Source organism: Schistocerca serialis, chromosome 7 (genome assembly GCF_023864345.2).
Source record: "Schistocerca serialis cubense isolate TAMUIC-IGC-003099 chromosome 7, iqSchSeri2.2, whole genome shotgun sequence".
In the NCBI taxonomy this organism is placed as follows: Eukaryota; Metazoa; Arthropoda; class Insecta; order Orthoptera; family Acrididae; genus Schistocerca; species Schistocerca serialis.
In genome coordinates this window covers 594,996,307-595,023,704 of record NC_064644.1, presented here as the reverse complement: position 1 = coordinate 595,023,704, position 27,398 = coordinate 594,996,307, and positions in this window count along the sequence as shown.

The following is a 27,398-nucleotide window of genomic DNA, read 5'->3' as shown; positions in this document are numbered from 1 at the left end:
TTCATCACAGTTGCCAGTTCTCGAGCACACTGACGTGGGTTATTGTGGATTAATGTGGATTAAACATCTCCACCAAACCCTGAAGGTCTTCCTGAACATGGAGAGTAACTAACGTTAAAACGATCCTCCTTAGAACGAGGAAATCCATTTCTTGTCGCGTTCGGTTCATTGGCATTATTGCTATACACAGGGCAAATGTTTCTGGCTGCCTGTACTGGTATCACCCCTGTGTTCAACAGAAACAGAAAAATATGTCGGAAATGTTCTGATTTTTCCACGTGGAGTCCATTTTCTAGCATCTACAACTCCACTCACTATCTCCAGGTGACGAAATTACAGTATGTGAGCTCGGACCACAAGAACAAATTACAGATAAAAAATGACAATCGATAAATAAACCCACAGAAGGAGTGGGACAAAATGGGTTCCGTCCCACTTTCCATGTCAAATTGATATCAGATAAACTATGCAGATTAACTGGTTCAAATGGCTCTGAGCACTATGGGACTTAACGGCTGAGGTCATCAGTCCCCTGGAACTTAGAACTACTTAAACCTAACTAACCTAAGGACATCACACACATCTATGCCCGAAGCAGGATCGAACCTGCGACCGTAGCGGTAGCGTGGTTTCAGACTGAAGCGCCTAGAACCGCTCGGCCACACCGGCTGGCGCAGATCAATTGATTGATCAATTAATTACCCCAACCCCCTGGTGACATTATGGGTTTCCCAGCCAGCACGTGGGTCCCCCTGAGGTAACTCCCAGCACCCTCCCATCCCCCGTAACTCCCTCTTCCAGTGAGGTAATCCAAGATGGCCACCCAGGGAAAAAATGGCGGGAAATTAGTTCAGTCTGTGTCGAGCTGCTGAACTGGGAGGACTTCATGACAGTAGGCTAACATAGCGTGCATAAGGCATTGTTTAAACAATTTGTTTAAGACTATTGTTTATTTATTTCTGAAACCGCAATACAACTCGAAATTGACGCTGGTGGTTAGACAATTTAGACGATGTTAAACAATTGCACATGGGTACTCCTTGTCATTGAACACAAAATGCTTCAGGAGTTGCTTAATCTGGCGTTTAAACAATGTGCAGCATATTGTCACATACATATCTTGAAGATGTCACAAAACTTACAGATGCTGCTGTTTCAGAAGATGTACCACAGGAAATATCAATTAAACAATTCGCTTCACAAACTGAATATATCACAAAACTACTACTCGAAACACACTTGCACACAAAGCACTGTGAGAGCCGTAGTTGGAGCTGCGATTTCCAAAAGACTCTGAAATTACATGAATATTTACTTTCTAAACTATGTCAATGAGAAAAGATTCGTCAATCGAGGATTAGTTTACTATACTCGAAACTGATATAAGCTGCAATATTCGATTTTACATGCCAAAACGAAGAGATTTGGAAGTTGCAATAAATATCTCTGTAACTCTAAATAGGAAGCTCACCACTTTTCGAGTTTTAGCTGCTTGCCCTTTGAAGGCACTGCCAGAGAGAGAAAACTTTCTGAGTCGTACAGCTGCTGTGGTGTTCGTCACTTTCGCGAAACGCTGAGTGGGCTTAGTTTATATTTGATGCTGGTGTCAGGGACGTTGAGGCTCTTATTTTATTTTATTTTTTCCTCATATTTTGAAGCACACTAGAGTCTAAGCACAGACACGAAAATCAGAACAATTACGTATCTAAAAGTTCATGACGTATTTAGAATCCCGCAACAGCCTGTGAAGAAAAAAAATACAAACAGAATTCGTAGCACTGAGCTATAGACGAGAAAAATGGGCGGAATTTTCGGTAAATTTTGGATGTCCTACAAAAGCTGGTCCGGAGATTCTCTAAAGCAACAATGGCGAATGGGGGATAGCATCCCATCCAGAGGAGAATGGTCTTCTTGGACTTGTCTTTGAGCACTCGAACAAAGAAAACGTCACATGAGTCTCAGACATCACAGAACTTTCCATAAATACCTCGCCCCTGTCGTGTTCAAATCAGTCTGTAGAGGCTCCTACGCCCTGAAGAAAGGATGTCTTCTGACACTCTGATGTCATGGGACATTCTGTGAATGGAGCATTCTGATTGAATTTACACACCAAATTGCTGCTGACAGTGTGGAAGCACTATGCACCACTTTCAGCAGACAGACAAATTACGAAAAGTTCACTGGAAAACTATTTTGTTCAGCTCGAAAAACATATGGCAGTAATATAGCACTGACAGTGAACCACTTTAAAGGTGGTCTACATATCATGAGGAAACTACCGCCAAAGACACTTCCCCATTTTTTCTGCATTACTACTGTCGAGGAAAGCTCAACTTTTCTGGGTGAAACCGATCTCCAGCTAGGCTATATCGCCAAAAACGATTGTACCACAATACCATATAGATGTACACAAAATTGGTATCCTGCACCATAGAAAATCATCACTTCTGCATCCTGCTTATAGCTATTGACCACTATACACTCGTGTGTATACTGTGAAGACAGACAGATAGCAAAAAAACATAAGCACAGGCACCCTATATAGATCACAGCACTAGATATTTCCCACGAAGTCGGTCATCCACCGTGGCCAAGTGCCACGAGGCAACTGCCTCCACACACGCTGGCCTTATGCGTGATGAGAGCGCCCTCTGCGGACAGCGGCCAGTCTCCGAACTGGTGTACAAAGGCTGGGCTGGTTCCCCCAGCACAAAGGCGTCCGCTAATGGCACTGTTTTCGATCTGGCCTTCTTGCTGCTGTGGTTCCTGCAACGATTGCGATCGTCTCCAGACGCTGGGAATACAAAAATACACTCCTGGAAATTGAAATAAGAACACCGTGAATTCATTGTCCCAGGAAGGGGAAACTTTATTGACACATTCCTGGGGTCAGATACATCACATGATCACACTGACAGAACCACAGGCACATAGACACAGGCAACAGAGCATGCACAATGTCGGCACTAGTACAGTGTATATCCACCTTTCGCAGCAATGCAGGCTGCTATTCTCCCATGGAGACGATCGTAGAGATGCTGGATGTAGTCCTGTGGAACGGCTTGCCATGCCATTTCCACCTGGCGCCTCAGTTGGACCAGCGTTCGTGCTGGACGTGCAGACCGCGTGAGACGACGCTTCATCCAGTCCCAAACATGCTCAACGGGGGACAGATCCGGAGATCTTGCTGGCCAGGGTAGTTGACTTACACCTTATAGAGCACGTTGGGTGGCACGGGATACATGCGGACGTGCATTGTCCTGTTGGAACAGCAAGTTCCCTTGCCGGTCTAGGAATGGTAGAACGATGGGTTCGATGACGGTTTGGATGTACCGTGCACTATTCAGTGTCCCCTCGACGATCACCAGTGGTGTACGGCCAGTGTAGGAGATCGCTCCCCACAACATGATGCCGGGTGTTGGCCCTGTGTGCCTCGGTCGTATGCAGTCCTGATTGTGGCGCTCACCTGCACGGCGCCAAACACGCATACGACCATCATTGGCACCAAGGCAGAAGCGACTCTCATCGCTGAAGACGACACGTCTCCATTCGTCCCTCCATTCACGCCTGTCGCCACACCACTGGAGGCGGGCTGCACGATGTTGGGGCGTGAGCGGAAGACGGCCTAACGGTGTGCGGGACCGTAGCCCAGCTTCATGGAGACGGTTGCGAATGGTCCTCGCCGACACCCCAGGAGCAACAGTGTCCCTAATTTGCTGGGAAGTGGCGGTGCGGTCCCCTACAGCACTGCATAGGATCCTACGGTCTTGGCGTGCATCCGTGCGTCGCTGCGGTCCGGTCCCAGGTCGACGGGCACGTGCACCTTCCGCCGACCACTGGCGACAACATCGATGTACTGTGGAGACCTCACGCCCCACGTGTTGAGCAATTCGGCGGTACGTCCACCCGGCCTCCCGCATGCCCACTATACGCCCTCGCTCAAAGTCCGTCAACTGCACATACGGTTCACGTCCACGCTGTCGCGGCATGCTACCAGTGTTAAAGACTGCGATGGAGCTCCGTATGCCACGGCAAACTGGCTGACACTGACGGCGGCGGTGCACAAATGCTGCGCAGCTAGCGCCATTCGACGGCCAACACCGCGGTTCGTGGTGTGTCCGCTGTGCCGTGCGTGTGATCATTGCTTGTACAGCCCTCTCGCAGTGTCCGGAGCAAGTATGGTGGGTCTGACACACCGGTGTCAATGTGTTCTTTTTTCCATTTCCAGGAGTGTGTTTACTTTCTGAGCCCTGTTGGTGAGAATTGCTTCGTCAATTGCAGATTAATTTACCGCATTCGAAACCGATATCAGCTGCAATATCCGTTTTTGCACACCAAAAAGTGATATAGTTATAACAATTTTATGCTGAGATCATCGAGTAACCTATGAAAATTTCCATAATTTCATGTATTTTCGCATGGTTTGATAGAATATCATGTCATTTACGAGACAGATCTTGATATCAGCCACATAGCAGTGTGCTACCGATCGTTGCACAGTATAATTCCGAAATTATGTGGGATATGCTGCAAACCATTCAGTAACTATAAACATCACATCTGCGAAGATATTTACTTGAAAACTAACATAGAGGAAACTGATATTTCCACTCGTATTTTTTAACGAATACCGATGTCAATGATATAACTGATTAACATTTTTGCATTTTACTAAGTTAAGTAAGTTTTTAATACTTATAATTGTATGTGTCTAGAGAACCAGCAAACGTCTCTTCCATCATCTAGATGCTAACAACACACATCACAATCGATGTTCTCTCAACCAAATAAAAATGGGAAGTGTGTAGAATGGCAGTAGAAGCAGTCAGCCAGTCAATTTACATGGGAGCGAATAAATGTCTAGCAAACACTCGCCCTTATTGAATATTCTCAAATTTTCATGGAGAATACTCGCAACACATGCGATCACAAAGGCTGCCCAACACATACATAGTATTAGTTTGCTATTCACCCACCTAGAGGCCGACACGGTTAGGTCAGCTGCACGTTTGATCCTCAGCCTGTTTAGTTCGGGCAGCTGTGTGATGTCTCATACTTTAAGCCAGAAATCTCAATTCGTTCTGTTCACCCGCTATCTCTGCCACTCACATGCATGCTTTGCAGAATTGTCCAAGGAAACCAGCCACACATTTATCAGTGTACTTACAAATTAATATTACATTCAACAATAAGCGAAGCACTGGAAATACCTCCTTTTGACAATTGTGCCTCTGGAAATATCAATATCTACACTATTCTTATGACTGGACATAACTTTCCACATAAAATCTTTCACCCCCTTACAGCTATTGCTGCGCTGAAATCGCAATTTTCCATGTCACATCCACAGTTCCCTTATGACTTGACAGACGCATTTGCTTTACACACATTGGAACACTGACCACAGTAACTTTCCACCTCAACATATACAATATAAGCCTGCTGATCAAAGCGAATCTATCACACATCCCTTACTAAGTACAATACTTCGCCTATAATGGAATGCTGGTGACGTCAGACAATACTGAACGAAAATCCGCGATGGATGCACATGCCTCATTTCTTTTTCTTGCGAGTGGTACAATTGTGTCTTTGGAAGATAGGCGTAATTGTTTTATAAGTGGCCTGCTATTAAAACACGATCACAACGATTATGTTACTGTCACCCTGCATAAAGATCGGTCTTGGTTCTACAGGCGCACATAACTTACGCTAACGATAATAATACTAAAAGTTATACAAGGTTTATAAAGCGAGATATGGTACTGCTTCCAAAAGATGTGATCTTCCACACAAATACCGTGACATTGAATATAGACGGCGATGGCTGAGATGTGTATTAAGAGACCGAAAGCGCAGTTGCACGTCGCCGGTGGTGTAAGCTCGTAATAAAATCACCATTCTCACCGAATTTAGAAGTGATCCACGGCACACGCACATGCACAGGTACAGGCATAAATAAAACAGAGCAAATGCAGTGAAACTGTAGAATATATGCTTGGAAATGTCGATGCATTCGAGTACAGTGCTATACTAAATCGTCTGACAAGCAAAAAAATAGTGCATTTGCGCTAGATATTGACAACTGTACTACATTTACAAGCAATTTTAGAATATATGGCGAGAAGTGTTGTCATAATCACATGGGCAGAAGGGAATAAAATGGATAAAATTACGGAAATTGACAGGAAATACGTTAAAATTGAGTGAAAATACACCGAAACGTCGCGAAATTGAGGGAATAATTGCATGTCTTATGCCTGGCACATGAAAATTGTTGTGCATGGGGACAAGTAAGTGGGAGCAATACGAAAAATGTTGACATGGAAGCATCAGCACCCAGGGAAACAGTAATTTTTCGTCGATAGCAGTAAGACAGCTGGAATAAAATATTTAACGTTTAAGGCCACCAAATGTAGAGTAATAAATTTACATATGTCCGGTCATAATCCCAGGTGTGACTCCCAAAGTTATTGGCAACCACCTTGTAGATGTTTATAAAGTGTCCCTTGCTGAAGAGCGTTGTAGTACCAGCTGGGGGACTGCAATATATAACTACAGAATGGATCACGTGTTTAACCATGTGCAGGACTGTTCAGGTGTTTTAAACCATAACGAACAGTAATTACAATGTGCCTCTTCACCAATCACAACCATGCGGTCTCAGCTAACAACCACCTTACAGAACAGTTGTTGTGTGGTTTTTTTAACAACATTCTACTGCATGTCTATTGAGGTAATAGTGATATATACAATTTAACTGCTGTCTTTGATGCTTTCCTGGAAAAGAGAACCGTCTGCCTCTAAATTGACTTGAATCTGGCTTAATGGATGATAGGATTAACCGTTTTTTTCCGTCGTTCTCTCGGGGTTTATCAGTTGTGTATACAGTTGTGTGTTCTGTGTGTGACTTAGAGCGCTACTCGTATACAGTTGTCTGTTCTGTGTGTGACTTAGAGCGCTACCTACCTGCGATCATCAAAAGCAAACCTTTCAGCAGAGGACTTCCAGCACACGTCTGATGGAACATTTCCATTGATGGAAAATCTGTTTCGGCACCTTCCACTCGAGGAATGCAGAATTATGTAACTTGCTGAATTCGCCTGCCACATCTTGGACATCAATCGAGTCTTCAGTTTCATAACTGTGTCGATCCTAAATTAATGGCAGGTGTTTGTGAGGCATTGCAATCCCTGTGTGTACATTTGCTTGACACATGTTGCGTGTGGAAAAGATTGTGTCCTGTTCCCGGAGTTACAGCGATGTGGCGTGTAGCTTCACACGCTGCTATGCGTTTATCTGTTTCCTTGTAAGGTGCGTCATCCATTGCTGATGATTAATGCGAGCATCGTATAATTTCTGAGCCACGATCGTATGTGAACAGTGGGTGCTATACACCTCTGGATAGCTATATTCTGCCTGTATCACAAAGACTATGTTTTCTGTGTAGAAGGAACTAGTTCTGTAATTTTTAAAGTTTGTCACCATAGTGAGTAGGATAAAAAACTTCCAGGGTCGATGTATGTCAAATGTTGGACATACACAAATCCAAAAAGTTTTGCATCACCTCGGTTCCAAGCGTTCCGGAACCTGTACAGAAAATTGGAATAGAGATCAACATAAACATCATTTGCGCCCTTTTTATTGCTCATGAAAACCGCACATTGCATGTTGTACCACCATACAGCGAGACCCTCAGAGGTGTTGGTCCAGACTGCTGTACACACCGGTACCTCTAATACCCAGAAGCACGTCCTCTTGCATTGATGCATGCCTGTATTCGTTGCGGCATACTATCCACAAGTTCACCAAGGCACTGTTGGTCCAGATTGTCCCACTCCTCAACGGCGATTCGGCGTAGATCCCTCAGAGCGGTTGGAGGGTCACGTCGTCCATAAACAACCCTTTTCAATCTATCCCAGGCATGTTCGATAGGGTTCATGCCTGGAGAACATTTTGACCACTCTAGTCGAGCGGTGTCATTATCCTGAAGGAAGTTACTCACAAGATGTACACGATGGGGCCGCGAATTGTCGTCCATGAAGACGCATTTCTCGCCAGTACGCTGCCAGTATGGTTGCACTATCGGTCATTCACGTATTGTACAGCCGTTACGGCGCCTTCCATGACCACCAGCGGCGTACGTCGGCCCCACATAATGCCACCCTAAAACAGAAGGGAACCTCCACCTTGCTGCACTCGCTGGACAATGTGTCTAAGGCGTTCAGCCTGACTGGGTTGTCTCCAAACGTCTCTGACGATTGTCTGGTTGAAGGCATATGCGACACTCATCGGTGAAGAGAACGTGATGCCAATCCTGAGGGTCCATTTCGAATGATGTTGGGCCCATCTGAACCGCACTGCATGGTGTCGTGGTTGCAAAGATGGACCTCGCCATGGACGTCGGGAGTGAAGTTGCGCATCATGCAGGCTATTGCGCACAGTTTGAGTCGTAACACGACGTCCTGTGGCTGCACAAAAAGTATTATTCAACACAGTGGCGTTACTGTCAGGGTTCCTCAGAGCCATAATCCGTAGGTAGCGGTCATCCACTGCAGTCAAAGCCCTTGGGCGGCCTGAATGAGGCACATCATCGACAGTTCCTGTCTCTCTGTATCTCCTCCATGTCGAGCAACATCGCTTTGGTTCACTCCAAGACACCTGGACACTTCCATTGTTGAGAACCCTTCCTGGGTCAAAGTAACAATGCGGATGTGATCGAACCGCAGTATTGACTGTCTTGGCGTGGCTGAACTACAGACAACACGAGCCGTGTACCTCCTTTCTGGTGGAATGACCGGAACTGATCGGCTGTCAGACTCCCTCCATATAATAGGCGCTGCTCATTCATGGTTGTTTACCTCTTTGGGTGGGTTTAGTGATATCTCTGAACAGTCAAAGGGACTGTGTCTGTGATACATTATCCACAGTTAACGTGTATATTCAGGAGTTCTGGGAACTGGGGGGATGCAAAACTTGATATGTGTATATGTCTACATTAATTAAGAGTGTTGCACTCTGCATAAGTAATATTTCAGAAACCACATTATTGCACGTTTAAGTGCAGAAGGGAGTAGCCTTAGGAGTGCATGAGTTTATGTTCTATAATTATTTGTCTCTTTCCAACACGTTCTTGGTACTGACACCAGACACTACAACAATACTTTAGAGTTGGTAGCGCAATTGATTTACATAAAATGCTTCAAACTCTGTGCATCTGGAGCTCCATCATGCAAAAACCACAGGTTACTTCTTAACTGTCTTTTGTATCATTACAACACTGTCCTATGTACTATGCATCGATTAAGGATGCTAAACTTCTCGACATGCTTGCATCTGGAGAGATCTTGTGCACTTGGATGGGTACTGTGAGTAAGACTGGGCGGAACAGTCTTCACTGAGCAGCAGTTACGGACTCGAATCACTCGGTTCCTTCATGAGATGTGGCATGTAGCGCACATAATATCCTCCTACTTCTGATCAACTGCAAATTAAATCATGGACAGTGTTGCAGGGAGTGTTGGTCAGAGACAATGTGGAGAGATATTTCAATCTCCAACTTTATCCTAAGAACGTGAGAAGTCTCTGTGGCTCCCATCCACATAGGGAAGAATGGGCAATCGTAATCATAAATTATGCATTATGATCGAAGTGCTAGAGGTATTTAGATAACCTAACTGCATCGGTATAGGACGATGTCTAGTACACTTTGGTATACATGTTCGAGAATTAACCATGAACGGACGTACTGCACAGCTATCTATCTACATTCACGATGTAGTATATGGTACTCACAAAGTAGTTAAGAACTGGCTTAGCAATGTTACAGAAACTGCTGCCATGTCAATGGTCGGCATTAAAATCACGGAAAACTGGTAAAATTGCTAAAATTGATAACACTATCAACTGTGGTGCTTATTACAATACATTAGCCTATTTTGACAGTGTCTTTTCCATCACATCCATCCACTGGTACATTGTTGACTGCAACATATGATTGACTGACATGTGGTTGAGATGGAGAGAGTCTTGGTGGGAGTAACACCTTCCTGGGGCGGCAAGCACCGAAACAGTGACTGCGTACATGACTGCAGCTTGAAGAATCAATCAAAACAGGATGCTGAGTCAACTGCTACTCCATCACTATGGAAGATGAGATTAAATGTAGAGGTGATCACCTTCAGACAACTGTTTGGGAACGCTCCACAATGCCGCAAACTCTTCTAGTTTCCGTATGTTTAAATGCCTTCCCCATTTTTGTCAGTAAGAAACCGCCTCCGTCTTTTATTTCAACCACCCTGTAGCCATACACTGCTTGAATGAGTTACTGCAGAAAAACTATTTATCAAACAACAACACAGGGATCCCCTCTTGCGACTCATAATCTGTGGGATATGGTCCTCATACAATATGGATGATGAAACTGTATGTTGGTCTGTGCAAGCAACTTCGATTACTAGCCACCTGCTTCAGTGGACTAATAGATGTGTATTTAATGGGATCACAACACATCGTCTATGTCAACATGTAGCCAGTATTTGTTTCCAGATATATCAGGCGAGAGAGATTGGTAATATCTTACTGAGTTCTCTACTGGGTGACGTTAGCCGAGTTTTTTTAGTTTGTATTTCTTCTGTGTTGGATGGTACAAAACAACAAACAGAGGGAATGATTGGGTGACAGATATGAATGCACCCTGAGGGACACATACTCCTTCAGATTGCAGTACCTGTATGTAGTCTGAACACACTCTGCAGTGCAGTAGCAAAATCTTCATCCTTCTTCCTGTTACCATATGATGTGAAGTCTTCCTAATTTTTCTGAAAAGAAACACCACGGTAACTGCTCATACTCTCTGCCTCTCAACACTACCTCGTGTTGCAGGAAAAAGCTTCGTTTGGCGCTGGCTTTACGCATTGTACATGGTTGGCAGAGCTATGACAACGTGTTCACGTTTTCACCAAGTGGTCAAAACACAGTCCTGTCGCAGTAACTCAGCTCGCCCTGTTTCTCCACGGGTTAAAGAGGGTGACAGACATAGCACTCTCTAACTTCTTATCAGTTTCAACTAAAATTGGAATGATCAGATGGAGAAAGCTGCAGAGAGAGCGGGGCAGAGACTGAGGAACAGCTGCAAGATGCAGAGGGACTGTCTAAAACCATGTTGGAGTTCTGCTTAATCATTAAAAGACACAACCTTAGAATCCGACCCAAGTATGTGATTGAATGGAGAAACTTGATTCCAGATCGCAGAAAGCATACCTACCAGATAGCATAACACCATAGGTCTGAAATACCAGTGAATTGATCATAGGATTTTGTACATTTCTTATTGTGGCGTTCGCTGTTTTATTCAGTGGTGCGTATTTAACTAATTTGTAAATGAAAATGATAATCTTATTTTATTACATTGAGTAATTACTAAATAATTTTTCTCCCGGTTAAAGATTTGGTCAAGTTGCTAAAGAACTTCAAGTTAACGTTGTGTTAAAGTGTTGTCTGTAGTTGTGTAAGTGTCGCCAAATCACAGCTCATACAACATATTCTACACAACTATGGATTATGATGGAAGCAGTTATCTTCAGCAAAATGATCATTAAAACCACCGAATATCAGCCGCGCGCAACACTGACGTATGTTACCTGAAACAATATTCTTCGCAACTGGTGCGTAATTAATTTCGGCTCCATACATCAGCTAGAAAAGTTTCTTATAAGGATCGTGCTATGAGCACTGTTTTTAAAGAACCAATCTGATTCGAATTATTTTCATTAAAATGAGTTCGGAACCACTGGTGCACATTTATTTTTACACATTTGTATTACGTTCGGCATTTATGTCTGCAGAGTTGCGTAATTTGAATTTGCCGCTGAGATAATTGTTAAGATGGCGGCAGACAATTGATAGAGACTTTCTGTTATTAGAGCAAATAAGTAAGTATTTGAAATGCTTATTAAACTCTATAATCTCTACTTTGGTATTGTGCACAATTTAGAATTCATCAAGCAAACATTTGATTTGTAAGGAAAACACAGACAAAAACGCGATACAAATCGCTATCATCAATGGCTGCGCTCGTTGCAGCGGAAAGAAATGATTAACACAGATAATGCTTACTGAGAGAGGAATTAAAGCTACAAATAATTATTCACTCATATTTATAATAATAATGAATTCTATTTTCAAGTAATAATTAACAAATAATTACAATTTCTTAACAGACCTCAGTTTGATATGCGTCCGCAACGTCCAAAAGCCATCCAACAAAAGGTAAAAACAAAGGAAGACAAACGCAGATCATAAAAGGAATTTACAATTATCATTGTCTTTGTATGATACATATCGATATATATATATATATATATATATATATATATATATATATAATATAAATAATTAATATTTATCATCGTTTTCACTATTTTTTTATATGTCGAATAGATAATGTTTATACCTGTTACAGGCATAATTTCCTCTCGTCGCATTGTAGCTAAAATTTATCTCGTGGATGTTACATTATGACTTCTATCTAGTGTTGCATTTTTAAAGCAATTCGTCATATAGCACACCAGCTACTGTATATTATCTTTCTCAGTCAACCATCATCCTCCCTCGCCTGTAACCCAGTGGATATATCGCTGAACCTCTGTTACATTGCGTACATTGCATCAAGATAGAACACACTAGATATACTGTTGATTAGCATAAGAAATATCTAGCGGCAGCATGAGGAGTTGCAAAGATGGCCTTAATAGCACAGTCCACAGCCAAATCATTCTCTAAATTCCTGTTAGTTCACACTCCAGTGGTCACCATCTATATTCAATGTCGTGGGATTTGTGTGGAAGACCTCTTCATTTAGAAGCAGTGCCAGACCTCGTTTTATAAACTTTGTATAGTTTTTAAAACGGATATATTTAGTAATACCGGTACGTGTTTGTGGCTGCAGAACCAAGACGCTTTTCAAGCAGGGTGACAGGGTGATAGTCATTGCAATCATGTTTTTAATAGCAGGTCAATTATAAAACAATTATGCTTCTGTTCCTGAGACATACTGGCACCACTCACAAAAAAAAAAAAAAAAAAAAAAAATTGAGGCATGACCATCAATGCGGATTTTCGCTCAGCATTGTTTAGTATTACCAGCATTCAGTTATTGGCGAAGTATTATGCTTAGTAGGGATGTGTGATATATTCGCTCTTATTAGCAGGATTATATTGTATATATTGGGCTGTAAAGTTACTGTGATCAGTGTTCCAATATGTGCAAAGAAAATGGATTTGTCTGGTCATAAGGGAGATATAAATTTGATGTGGAAAATTGCGATTTCAGTGCATCAATAGCCATAACGGGATGAAATTCTTTATGCGCAAAATTATATCCAGTCATAAGAATGGTATAGATATCGGTACTTCTAGAGCCATGGTTGCCGGGAGGAGGTATTTCCAGTACTTTGCTCATTGTCGAATGTCGCCGTATTGACGCTAAAATCGTAGTATTTAACTGTAAGTAGACTGATAAATATGTGGCTTGTTTCCTAAGTCGATTCTGCTGGCATACGGGTGTATGCCAGACATAGCCAGTAAATGGAACAAATTGACATTTCTGGCTTAAGGCATGAGACATCACAGACGCGCATGAACTGGACAGGCTGAGTTACAAACGCCAGATTTAGCAACTCCTGAAGGAGTTTGTGTTCAATGACAAGGGGTATCCATGTGCCACAAAGAAGGTGTGCCTGGAATGAGGGAGGAGGCTGAGGTAATTCCAGCACAACAGGAAGTGCTTAGCACGGGTCTCATGCCGCTGCACGTCAGGGCCATGGCCGGTGCCACGAGCCCATTAACTGTAGCATTTTTCAGCCTGCCAGGCAGAACACGTGGAATAGAATTCCTTTTGCTGTTGGAATAAAGAAAAGTACCGCAGTTGTTAAAATCATCTAAATTGTTTAAACACCAGCATCGGTTTCAAGGTGTATTGTGATTTCAGAAATAGATAAACAATAATGTTAAATAAATTGTTTAAATACTGCCTTATGCATGCTGTATTAGCCTATCAGTACAGGAGCTGGACGCAGACTGAGCGAATTTCCTGCCAGTTTTTCCCTGGGCCACCGCATTGGATTACATCACAGGAGGGGAGGGTGAGGGGAGAGAGCTGGGAGTACCCTAAGGGGGACCCACATGCTGTCTTAGCATAAGCCATACGTCATCAGGTTGTGGGGAGTTAATTAAGTGATCAGTTAATTAATGTGCATAATTAATTTGATATTGGATGTCAAAAGTTGGCCAGAAACCGCTTTGTCCCACTACTCATGGCAACTGGGATACCAACATTTAAAACAAAATCGCTATGAACCAACCAACCAACCTAATATATGTATATATAATTAAGCTTGTATGTAATCCTAAAAGTGGGAGTCCTACTCCCACTTATTCGCTTTTTTGTCATTTTATTCTTCTTATTAATGCTTCCCGATTTTGCGAGTTGCAACAGCGCTGGCGCGACGCGAATCCTCTCTGTATCGTTCTAATTTTAGAGTATGTGCTGGCAAAGCGAGTACACCCACACCGACTAAGCTATCTGCGGACGACACACGGGCCCAGCCTTGCAGGTTTACTTCTGTCAGTACGTCTCTCCTACCTTCCGTACTTCACAGATGCTGTCCTGCATAACTTGCAGCACTTCGAAGGAAGGATACTGCGAAGTTATGCGTTTGTGGGGGAGTAAGTCCTTCACTCTGCGCAGAAGTGTGCCCTGTTTCGAGACTTGGTGGCAGATTAAAACTGTGCCAAACTGGCCGGCTGAAGCTCCTCAATTTCATATCACAGGAATAGTTTTACAATTTATTTCGCATAGGAAAATATTCAGTGCTTGTGTCCGTTATCACTTCCTGAAATATACATTCTTGTTACATTAAAAAAAGGTAATTGTACATTAGACTCGATTTACATTTCTTGTGCCGGCCGGAGTGGCCCAGCGGTTCTAGGCGTTACAGTCTGGAGCCGCACGACCGCTACGGTCGCAGGTTCGAATCGTGCCTCGGGCATGGATGTGTGTGTTGTCCTTAGGTTAGTTAGGTTTAAGTAGTTCTAAGTTCTAGGGGACTGATGACTTGAGCAGTTAAGTCCCATAGTACTCACAGCCATTTGAACCATTTGAACATTTCTCGTAGAACGTTTTTCTGCTGAAATGGACCGTTGTGCGAACATATTTGGAATAGCGTACAAACTGTTCCACTTTGTTTTTGTAGAAAATTCGAAAATTGAACAATGAAGTATACAGGAGTTACATATAAAAATGAAGTGCAAGCCTGTGGGCCTGGCTGCAGCCCTTCTTCGTGCCGGCAGTAGGAGGGAGAGGTTAGCGGGCCCGTCACCCTGTCCACCCACATCCGGGACTGACACGTGACGTCCAGTGCAGCAATCCACTGCTCTACGCGCTACACCTCGACGGGCACACAATTACGTGTACGATTTTCAGATTAAGGAAATGACCTGTCATTTGTGTTCAGTTATGTGAACTTCCTACTACCCAGCTAACTGAAATACCATATTACTGAGAAGGTAATGTCTGACATTACGAAAAACTCGGGCGTCGCACCCTTCGGTGACTGCGGTTTCAGATACTACCTCAGCTGCCACCCAGGCCTCGAGGGTGTTGGTCGCAGCTGTGTGCAGAGCGCGCTCAGTTGGCTCCGTGGTGCCCCACATGCAGTCGGGGTAAGACGAAGCGGCCTGACCAGGTCCGCGGAGACTTTCTCAAACCATTTTGTCACGCCAGTGTGATGGAGAGTTGTCTAGCCACAGTTGTACGTCTCTTCATGGATTTGTAATTGGGGGTTGGTCATGATTTTTTGAAATTCTCTAACCAGAGCGTGTTCACGGCGCAGGTTAGGAGGGGCTATGTTACTGATAACGGGCATCCAAGGAAACCGACTCCGGTCTAGGCATCCTCCACTAAAGACCGCACAGGCTCTGCACCAAACCAACTTTAAAATAAATGACCGATGGAAAGAGGAATGGGAGAGCAGAACAGCAGTAAACTGCCACAGTATGCCATGCATCTTTAGTAAACCAAAGGATTTGATTGCCCTCGCAAAGTTTGGTCAACTCTTAATCGCATCAGAACCAACTGTGGGAGATGCGCCGACTCCTTACAGCCGGTCGCGGTGGTCTAGCGGTTCTAGGCGCTCAGTCCGGAACCGCGCGAACGCTACGGTCGCAGGTTCGAATCCTGCCTCGGGCATGGATGTGTGTGATGTCCTTAGGTTAGTTAGGTTTAAGTAGTTCTAAGTTCTAGAGGACTTATGACCACAGATGTTGAGTCCCATAGTGCTCAGAGCCATTTGAACCATTTGAACTCCTTACACAGATGGGGTAAACTTCCTTCGGCCGCCTGCGACCGTGGCGCTGAGAGACAGACGGTCAAACACATTGTGCAGGAATTCCCACTAAGGGCATACGAGGGTGACCCATAGGATTTCCTAATGGCGACCCAAGAGGCAATCAACTACACTCCTGGAAATGGAAAAAACAACACATTGACACCGGTGTGTCAGACCCACCATACTTGCTCCGGACACTGCGAGAGGGCTGTACAAGCAATGATCACACGCACGGCACAGCGGACACACCACGAACCGCGGTGTTGGCCGTCGAATGGCGCTAGCTGCGCAGCATTTGTGCACCGCCGCCGTCAGTGTCAGCCAGTTTGCCGTGGCATACGGAGCTCCATCGCAGTCTTTAACACTGGTAGCATGCCGCGACAGCGTGGACGTGAACCGTATGTGCAGTTGACGGACTTTGAGCGAGGGCGTATAGTGGGCATGCGGGAGGCCGGGTGGACGTACCGCCGAATTGCTCAACACGTGGGGCGTGAGGTCTCCACAGTACATCGATGTTGTCGCCAGTGGTCGGCGGAAGGTGCACGTGCCCGTCGACCTGGGACCGGACCGCAGCGACGCACGGATGCACGCCAAGACCGTAGGATCCTATGCAGTGCTGTAGGGGACCGCACCGCCACTTCCCAGCAAATTAGGGACACTGTTGCTCCTGGGATATCGGCGAGGACCATTCGCAACCGTCTCCATGAAGCTGGGCTACGGTCCCGCACACCGTTAGGCCGTCTTCCGCTCACGCCCCAACATCGTGCAGCCCGCCTCCAGTGGTGTGGCGACAGGCGTGAATGGAGGGACGAATGGAGACGTGTCGTCTTCAGCGATGAGAGTCGCTTCTGCCTTGGTGCCAATGATGGTCGTATGCGTGTTTGGCGCCGTGCAGGTGAGCACCACAATCAGGACTGCATACGACCGAGGCACACAGGGCCAACACCCGGCATCATGGTGTGGGGAGCGATCTCCTACACTGGCCGTACACCACTGGTGATCGTCGAGGGGACACTGAATAGAGAACGGTACATCCAAACCGTCATCGAACCCATCGTTCTACCATTCCTAGACCGGCAAGGGAATTTGCTGTTCCAACAGGACAATGCACGTCCGCATGTATCCCGTGACACCCAACGTGCTCTAGAAGGTGTAAGTCAACTACCCTGGGCAGCAAGATCTCCGGATCTGTCCCCCATTGAGCATGTTTGGGACTGGATGAAGCGTCGTCTCACGCGGTCTGCACGTCCAGCACGAACGCTGGTCCAACTGAGGCGCCAGGTGGAAATGGCATGGCAAGCCGTTCCAAGGACTACATCCAGCATCTCTACGATCGTCTCCATGGGAGAATAGCAGCCTGCATTGCTGCGAAAGGTGGATATACACTGTACTAGTGCCGACATTGTGCATGCTCTGTTGCCTGTGTCTATGTGCCTGTGGTTCTGTCAGTGTGATCATGTGATGTATCTGACCCCAGGAATGTGTCAATAAAGTTTCCCCTTCCTGGGACAATGAAATCACGGTGTTCTTATTTCAATTTCCAGGAGTGTATTTATTATCTAAGCTGGAAGTCTGCTTGTGACTGCTCTTCTGTGAGTGTAAATTTACAATTGGCTGTGTCCTTATATACAAACTGTTATTTATTGCTCTGTTTATACATATGTGATTTTTTTAAAATCGTGTTGTGTCTGTAATTTTTACTGTGATGTTATGAGCCATACGCTAAATAAATAAATAAATGTACGTCTCTTGAGGGATTCTGTAAATTATGAAACAGGTGCTCGTGATCAGACGGTTGGTTACTATTCAGTCGTCACTAAGAGACGAAGGGAAGTACCAGGGGCAAATTTTACAGCACGTAAAAATCATCCATTTCAAAATATCTCCACTGCCATACTTCGCGTTTCGGTATCAACAAGCGAGGTGCATGTACCCACGCCTTTTTCGACGTGCGAGAGGTACTGATAACGTTTTGAATATCACCTCAGAAAAACAGAGTTACGTAATTCATTTTCTGTTCGTTTGCAGGTAAATATTTGCAGTCCTGTTCAGGGATGGGGGCTGCAAGTAAGGGCCGATCAACTGGCCTATACTGTTATTTAAATGACTCAGATTAATTTTGGCTTAATAATCGATATTCGAGAAACTGTAATGCTGTCTCATTATTTTTAAGTCTTTAAACCATTCCCCAAAAATGATTTTTTCTGATAAAAAGGTTTTTCTACAAAAAATAACACATTTATCTTTTTGTGACTAACAATAGTTGCCGGTTTTTATGAATTAAGTAACTGCCTATTTTGGGGTTCCGTGCCTAAAAAGGTAAAAAAGGAACCCTTATAGGCTCGCATTGTTGTCCGTTTGTCTGTCTGTCTGTGTGTTGTCAGGAACAGGTGGAGGCAGCAAGTGGGAGTTTGTTTCAAATACTAAGCTCTGTGGTCCCTTGGCAGTATAAAAGAATTAAGCTTCTAAGTCAATGCAATTTGTGTGACATATTTTGATATAAATTCAATCACCAATAGCTATAGGGTACTTTCCTTTGACCAACGTTCATGAAATTTGAGAAGCAGCTGGTTTCACAGTTCAAGAAAACGAAAAACTCCGAAAATTGTTAATATGTAATTACATCACATAAAAAGTATTTTTATGTTTACTTGTCTGACTGTTCGTATGTTAAGACGCCATTTTGTCAGTAACAAGTAGGAAAAGAAAAAAGAGAGAGAAGAAGGAATAGAATATGCGCTATGACGTGCAGTGAGCAAGATCTTGGAACGTTTATCATCTGAGAGAAAGTACAACACATCTGTCTGGGAATGGACGAGCAGTAGTTCGAAAACATCATAGCACCACGGTGGCTGAGCTGCTTATTCCGAAGGCAGGATACAGCAGGTAGTACAGAGACAGAGTTTGATACAAGGAGAAGAAGTGATGGTATCGTGAATCAACTCACATGCTTCAATTTTTATAACACTAACTGAGCTTGTGAAGATGAAGAGTTAGTCGTTACAGAGGATTGCATAAAACGTAGTGAGTTATAAATTTTTTCAACTATCGTTGAACGTCTGGGAGGTTTGTAGCTTGCTTTGGAAAGAAAGCCAATCCGAGAACAGAGTTGTATAAAATTGTTTTGTGCGTTTCGAAATCTTTCATTCCGCAACAATGAAAACAGCATTGTAAAAAATTTGAAGAAAGCTACTTACAATTATGATATAGCTTTATGTCGATCATCCTTTTGAAGATATAATTCCAAATGTGTTAGCCGTAACAGACACCTTCGATGTAAGTGCGTGTCGAGTGATGACGTACAGCCAACGAATAATTACCTAGAGTATAAAGAAAGCATTTATATGACTAGTTTTTTTTGTCATAAGTCTATAGAATCAATTGAAATGCTGTCCACGAGGTAACATATATTTACGAGAAGGCAAAAATAACCAAGTCATATTCGCTCGTAATTGCGCAGAGTCTTATTTACTCGGGCATGTTTGTTCGAGAGCTCTCTTTTTATACCATTTCTTGGTGAGAGTCTTGAAAATCGCAGTAAATCAGAAAGGTTATTCTCTGTACGCAAGCATGTTGTCAACAGCAAGCACAGACATTTAGCGAGTTGTTTGTTAGTACTTAGTACTTCCTTCTTGACATCAAAGGTCTGCTTCGGCTAAGATTAGCCTTTAAGATTACCCTAATATCTATTAATTGAGACGTTGTTTCATGTAAAGGATGTTAAGTTCAAGCAAGTGTCGCGGGCTGACACCCTTTGGCAAGTGTAAGCGAGATATTTTTGCAGAGTACGTTTGTTTCAACAGTGGGGTGAGTAATGAAGTTATCTGTGAAGATGCGAAATGAGTGTTACGCAGCATAGGTTGTAGCAGAGAGAGAGTTTTCTGGGTTTGCCTGATTTCAGGGACAATTCCGGTTTGCTTTCTTTGGATGCTGTATTCGCTGAATACTAGGCCTCCTTTCCTACGCGTGATTCAACATCTGTCCAACAGGATACTATTAGTGAAATCTATTATCCTCGCTTAGATATTTGGTTTGTACCTTTGTATTTATTTTCTATAGTTAACCCTCCTTTTTCTTCTGTAGGGTGTTCAAAAAAGAGTGACGAATACTTTGGGAGGTGGTAATGCTCATAGGAAAAAAAACTGGTTCCAGTAAACATTGGTCCGAAAACGCAAACTTTCCGAAATAAACACGTGTTTATAGGAACGGCTGCATGACGCTTGGTTGCAGATATTAGCACAGTCGCGTCATTGGCGCTCCATCAAATGTGTCGCCAGCGTATTATGATGTCTTACTCATAGCGCTTCACCTATTAGGTGATCTGCAGTCAGTTTTGGGGTTCGAGTCGTGTTGTAGGCTACGTTAGTTTACGTCGTGTTTTGTGTGCCTTATTGTACAGTACTGTCAACCCCGGGTACGTATCATGGTGTTTTACATTCTTCCAAAGGCAGATTCACTTATGGGTTTTACCGAGCGGGGTGGCGCAGTGGTTAGACACTGGACTCGCATTCGGGAGGACGACGGTTCAATCCCGCGTCCGGCCATCCTGATTTAGGTTTTCCGTGATTTCCCTAAATCAGTCCAGGCAAATGCCGGGATGGTTCCTCTGAAAGGGCACGGCCGACTTCCTTCCCAATCCTTCCCTAATCCGATGAGACCGATGACCACACTGTCTGGTCTCCTTCCCCAAACCAACCAACCAACCAACTTATGGGTTTACTGTTATTCCGTTGTTTGTACGTACAAATGGTGTAGTACATTTTCCGTCTTCCACAACTTGCTAGCAGCATAAGCCTACTACTCGACAAAAGAAGGCCGGTTATGATATTCTGCTACGGTTGAGCTAATGGACGTAGGCCTTGAGCCCGTGCCCTCTACGCCGAAAAACATCCACAGCGCAGAGTGTCCTCCGACTTTTCCAGCGCCAGAGGTCACAGGTGCCCTCGCACGTCGGAGGACTGACATGGTAGGGCTCCACACATGGCAGAGCGTGTGCTGCGTTCTGTGGAGGAGACCCCTGGGACCGGTGTGCGGCGATCAGCAGCAGCAGAAGGCGTGTCTCACTCTCTTATCTGGGGGGAACTTCATGAACAATTGCTGTGCCCATATCTCCTGCAGCGCGTTCGTGCCCTAAGGGCAGATGGCAGTTGTGTCAACGGCTGTTGCAGAAGTGAGACACAGATCCACAGTTCACATTCAAGAATTCATTTACCGATGAGGTGGGGTTGATGGAAGTCATTAAAGCAAAGACGTTTTTCGTCGCGGCGAGATCTATTTACGAAATTTCAGTCACCAACTTTCTCTTCCGAATGCGAAAATATTTTGTTGAGCCCAGCCTACATAGGTAGGAATGATTATCAAAATAAAATAAGAGAAATCAGAGCTCGAACAGAAAGGTTTAGGTGTTCGTTTTTCCCGCGCGCTGTTCGGGAGTGGAATGGTAGGGAGATGATTGTGGTTCGATGAACCCTCTGCCAAGCACTTAAATGTGAATTGCAGAGTAATCATGTAGATGTAGATGTAGGGTTCATAAGAGATGTGTTGTGAATTTCGATAACCATCCCGTAATGGCAGATGTAAATCCCCAAGCAATTCAGGTAAAGGGGAATGAAACCGGTTCTGAATCAATGAAAGGGCAGGCGTACTTGGCGATAGATTAACAGAGCCATACCTGCTACCACAAACTGAGGCGCATTGCCTGGACTTTCTCATTAATGTAGTGCCAGTCTTGCTGGAGGCTTTGTCATTGCAACAACCAATACGCATTGCTTCATGCATGATGGTGCACCAGCACGCTTTCGTTATAATATGCCAGAAAATCTGATGCAGACATTTCAGGACAGCTGGATTGGTCGGGGAAGGGGTGGGGGTCCCACATCTTGGCCTGCTCGTTCCCCAGACATCAATACGCTAGACTTTTCGTTGTAGGGATACATGAAGGAATTGGTCTGTGCCACGCCAGGCAACGATGTGCCGACACTACAGCGTCGCATCTTCAGGGCGTTTACAACAACTGCGAATGCGTCAAATGGTGCGACAGTCCTTACGCCCGGAGGGCAGACTGGTGCATTCTTACGAATGGGCGCGTAAACACGTGTTTATCGCAGAATTTATGCATTTCCAAACCCATGTTTATTGGACTTATTTCAGAAAGTACGCATTTATGGAAAGATGTTAATTGGATTGATTTTTCTTGTTTCGATGAGTATTACCAACTGTCCAAGTATTCGATACATTTTTGAACACCCTACATATACACGAGTGCTTGATTTGTAGAAAGTGAGGTTACAGAACTGTGAACTTTCAGGTCGTCTTTCTGAAATTTAGACTTCTTAAAATGTTATTTTAACGCTTTTTTAGTATTTTAAGTGTGAATACAACATTTATTTTACATAGTTTCTACCACAGCAAAATTCTGTCGTACCGATCTCAAAATCTGCAGTTACGATTTTTTGTTTCGTGGGAGGTACCCTTACAGCGTACTGGTGCACACCATCACAAATCAAGCACTATATATATGGTGTGTTCAATAAGTAACTATGAAGTTCATAAGCTGCCGTATTAAAGTCATGGCATGTTCTTGACGACGTTGTGCGGAACATCGGGAGTGATGTTCAAAGTGTGACGTGTCAGTGCAGCTTGGAGTTCTTGAATGGTGTGCGGATTCCCTTCACAGGACGTTCCCTTCAACGTACCCCATAGAAACTAATCCGGTAGAGCCAAGTCGGGTGAACGCGGAGGCCAGCGTCATTGTGGGCGGTCTGTGCAGTCGCCCCATCCTGTTGGAACCAGTCATTCTCAATTTCGTCCTCATTCAGTTCACCTAGTGAGGGGTGCAGAATGCAGGTGCAGTACCGTTCTGCATTTACCGTGTCCTGAAAGAAGATCGGCCAGGTGATGCGTTTACGAGTCACGGCGCACCAAACACCAGCCTTTTGATCATGCAGTGTGGACACCTTAAATTCATGTGGAATCCCCGCAGCCCACACACGACTGGCTATTCACGTAACTGGAGAGGTGAAACCACACCCCCTCCATGAAAAACGTTGTCTCAAGAACCCCCTCACCATTGTCCTGAAGGAAGACAGAAACCAGTTGCAAAAGTTCACACGCGCCTAGCGATCGGTGTCTCTCAGTTCATGCACGACCGACATTTTGTACGGATACATGGACAGTGACTTGCAGAATCTTGTGAGCGAAACCCACGGACAATTGTTCGCTGTGTTGGATGTCGTAACACAGCTCCTGCATTGCTTAAGATCGCACACAGCGTCCAGCATTCTTAGCCATGGAAACAGAAACTTCTTCAACAATTTGTGGCGCAATTGGCAGTCATTCTCTCCCAGGAGCAGTTCCCAGGTCGCAGTCAATTCTAACTTCCGAATCACGTTCTTCAACGCAGGTGAGAAAAAGGGACGGTATTTCTGTAATGCGTCGATACTCGTGAAGCGTAGAAGCACTATTGTTGTCGTTTTGATAGAATAGCTTTATGCATAACGCCCTGGTCACCTTGTCCATTGCACACTAATGCTTACGTTTCAGACCTACGTCGTTGTATTAGTACCGGCGCCCAACGTCATCACACTAATACCACTAACAACGCATATACTGCAGCGCACAGTCTGGACATTACTCCTTTGAAGTTGGGTACCCACACGGGGTAAAGAGTTTTCCGTCTAACATTGTCTCAAATTGTGAAAATTTAATAATAACCACCCTCTACATGTTTACATATGGAGGTTTGTTGTTAGTACTGTCTTCATCCCGGTAGGTAGTTGTCTACAGCTGAAGATGACACGATCGGTGTTGCTCTCCGTTTTGCAGTCGCCTAATTGTGTGTCAGCCCGTTTTAGACGATACGAATGCTATTTGGACCTTGTACGGTTAAAGCGGAGTCGAAATATTGTGACGAGGAATCTTATATGATACATTCCAAAAGAGTAGTACAGTCGTGCAACGATGCTCCGTACCATTTCTGCGTATTGTGTTCCCCCGTGCCGTATAAGTCCCACTTGTTATTCCATAAGGGTCTGATATGTCACCGCACATCTTACAAAAGGTCTGTGTACGGAACATTGTCGTACGTCCTTGTCCCAAGGCCAATAGCCCTTAAATTGCATCGTTCCAGAAATTATCACAATTGTCTGTGTTATATGCCGGGTCTGTTAAGCAACAGAATCGAGGTTGGAAGTCCTAATTGGAAGTAAAAAGAAAGTGTGAGATCCTGATAATGGGTTTTGTTTGCCTCCTCACTGGTTAAACTTTTAAGTGTGATGTGCTCTAAGAAGTTCTACATCGTGCCTACAACGAAGACTAAGAGTCGAAACAGTTTTTCAGTAGCTTGGCCGGGGCACGATGTAAAATTCGCTTCTCCAGCCGCGAATCTCGTGTGATGAATGCAGAAGAGGGCGAGTCCTTGTACCACCTACTAAGCCGTCATCAGAGTTGTCTACATTCAGCCGCCGATTAAAAAAATGAAATGCGGTGCGCTGTACTTTATCTCGAGTAGTATCATAACAGCAGCGATTCTGCATTAATTTACAATTAAAATACACTGAAGCGCCAAAGAAACTGGTATAGGCATGCGTATTCAAATACATAGATATGTATGTAGGCACAACATGGCTTGCGGTCGGCAACGCCTCTGTAAAACAACAAGTGTCTGGCGAAGTTGTTAGATCGGTTACTGCTGCTACAATGATAGGTTACAAGAGTTTGAACGTGATGTTATAGTCGGCGCACGAGCGATGGGACAGAGCATCTCCGAGGTAGCGATGAAGTCGGTATTTTCCCGTACGACTATTTCAAGAGTGTACCGTGAATATCAGAAATCCGGAAAAAACGTCAAATCTCCGACCGGAGAAAGATCTTGCAAGAACGAGACCAACGATGACTGAATAGAATCGTTGAAGGTGACAGAAGTGCAGCTCTTCCGCAAATTGCTGCAGATTTCAATGCTGGGCCATCAACAATTGTCAGCGTGCGAACCATTCAACGAATCATCATCGTTATGGGCTTTCGAAGAAGGCCCAATCGTGTATCCTTGATGAGTGCACGACATAAAGCTTTATGCCTCGTCTGGGCCCGTCAGCACCGACATTGAACTGGTGAAGACTAGAAACATGTTTCCTGGTCGGACGATCGTCGTTTCAAATTGTATAAAGATGATGGATGTGCACGGGTATGGAGACAACCTCATGAATCCATGGAACCTGCATGTCAGCAGGGGACTGTTCAAGTTGATGCTGGCTCTGTAATGGCGTGGGGCGTGTGCAGTTGGAGTCATATGGGACCGCTGATACGACTAGATACTATTCTGACAGGTGACACGTACGTAAGCATCCTGCCTGATCAACTGTATCGATTCGTGTCCATTGTGCATTCCGTTGGATTTGGGCAATTTCAATGCGACACCTTACACTTCCAGAATTTCTACAGAGTGGCTCCAGGAACACACTTCTGAGCTTAAACACTTCCGCTGGCCACCAAACTCCCCACACATGAACATTATTGAGCATATCTGGGATGTGTTACAACGTGCTGTTCAGAAGAGACCTCCACCTCCTCGTGCTCTTTCGGGTTTATGGACAGTCTGCAGCATTCCTGGTGTCACTTCCCTCCAGCACTCCTTCAGACGTTAGTCGCGTCCATGCCATGTCTTGTTCCGGCACTTCTGCTTGTTCGCGTGGGCCCTACACTATATTAGGTAGTTGTACCACTTTCTTTGACTAATCAGTGTACTAGACTGCAATAAATAGCTGTGCCCTCATGCAGAATACACAAATGAAACAGTGGCATATTGTATACAGTGAGCAATATTTATTAAATAAATATCATATGGGTCTCTGTCGAATATACAGTTTAAGAGAGAGTAAATAAAATTCGCTCCTGTTAGCAGAGTCCTTTATTAAAGGCTGTCGGTATCGGTGGATTAATCCTCCACCTTCAGGCATTTGAGCGTGGATAATTGCAGCCACGTGGCAAAGGATGGACTAACAGCCTTCAGTTACATGGTGTCAGGAACAAACATAAGGATAAAAGTTATCTATTTTTAAGGTTGTCTTTGCGGTAGTGGGTGTTAAACTAGTTTCGCGCGTAGTGCTCAGTGCAGCTCGGCCGAGACAGGCAGAGTAAGGGTAGTGGGAAACAATGTGCCAGTCCGTCCGTGATAACTAGCTTGGAAAACTATTTTGGACCCTTATGTTGAAATCGAGCAAGCAGAACAGCCACGACTTAATAGTTGACAAGTACAGACGCGCGACCGAAGTCCGGAAACGGGGACAGCGTAAGAAATTGTGGGAAAATGGACGGCTTCCGTTTTCTTCTGATTGGAGTTTGGGCTGTGGGGAACCTGTGTGTTACAAAGATAAATATTTTATAGATCTTACGTTACTGAGTTGGGAAAGAACATGGGAACTATTACCACATTCGTCTCTTGCCGTTTAGAAGCAACGAAGAAAATTGTATTCTTGTTACACTATAGCAGTGAATCGGCTGTGTGAAAGGCTTTAGCGTTTGAACACATTGTCACCACGGAGAATTTTTATCATCGACGTCGTACTTTATGCTCTTAAACATTGATGAGTAAAGCAGCGTACTGGCAAGAGGGAAGCATCTAAAGTTGAATATAAATGTTATTTCAGATTATTAGTGGAATTAGTTCTTCATGACTTGACATAAACGCTTGAATACACAGTAAGAGACAATATTCATGCATTCAGACAGGCATTTGAATAAAATTTGAGGTTTGCCTTCCTCTCGCGAGATCAGTCCAAAGACGGTAATAATAAATGTCGCGACAGAAGATGAAAATGCCGTTCGGGGAAAAGACGCTCTTTGAGACGAAATGTAAATCGAAGAATGATCGACGAAGTTTCTTGATGTTATCTGGGTAGTTCGTTGAATTCAGGGCAAAAAGACAGCAGACTGTTGCAGTATCAAAATCAGTAGCAAGCAAAATCGTATGGAAGCGATTTATCGGATCCCATAAAACAGATACACGATAGCAAT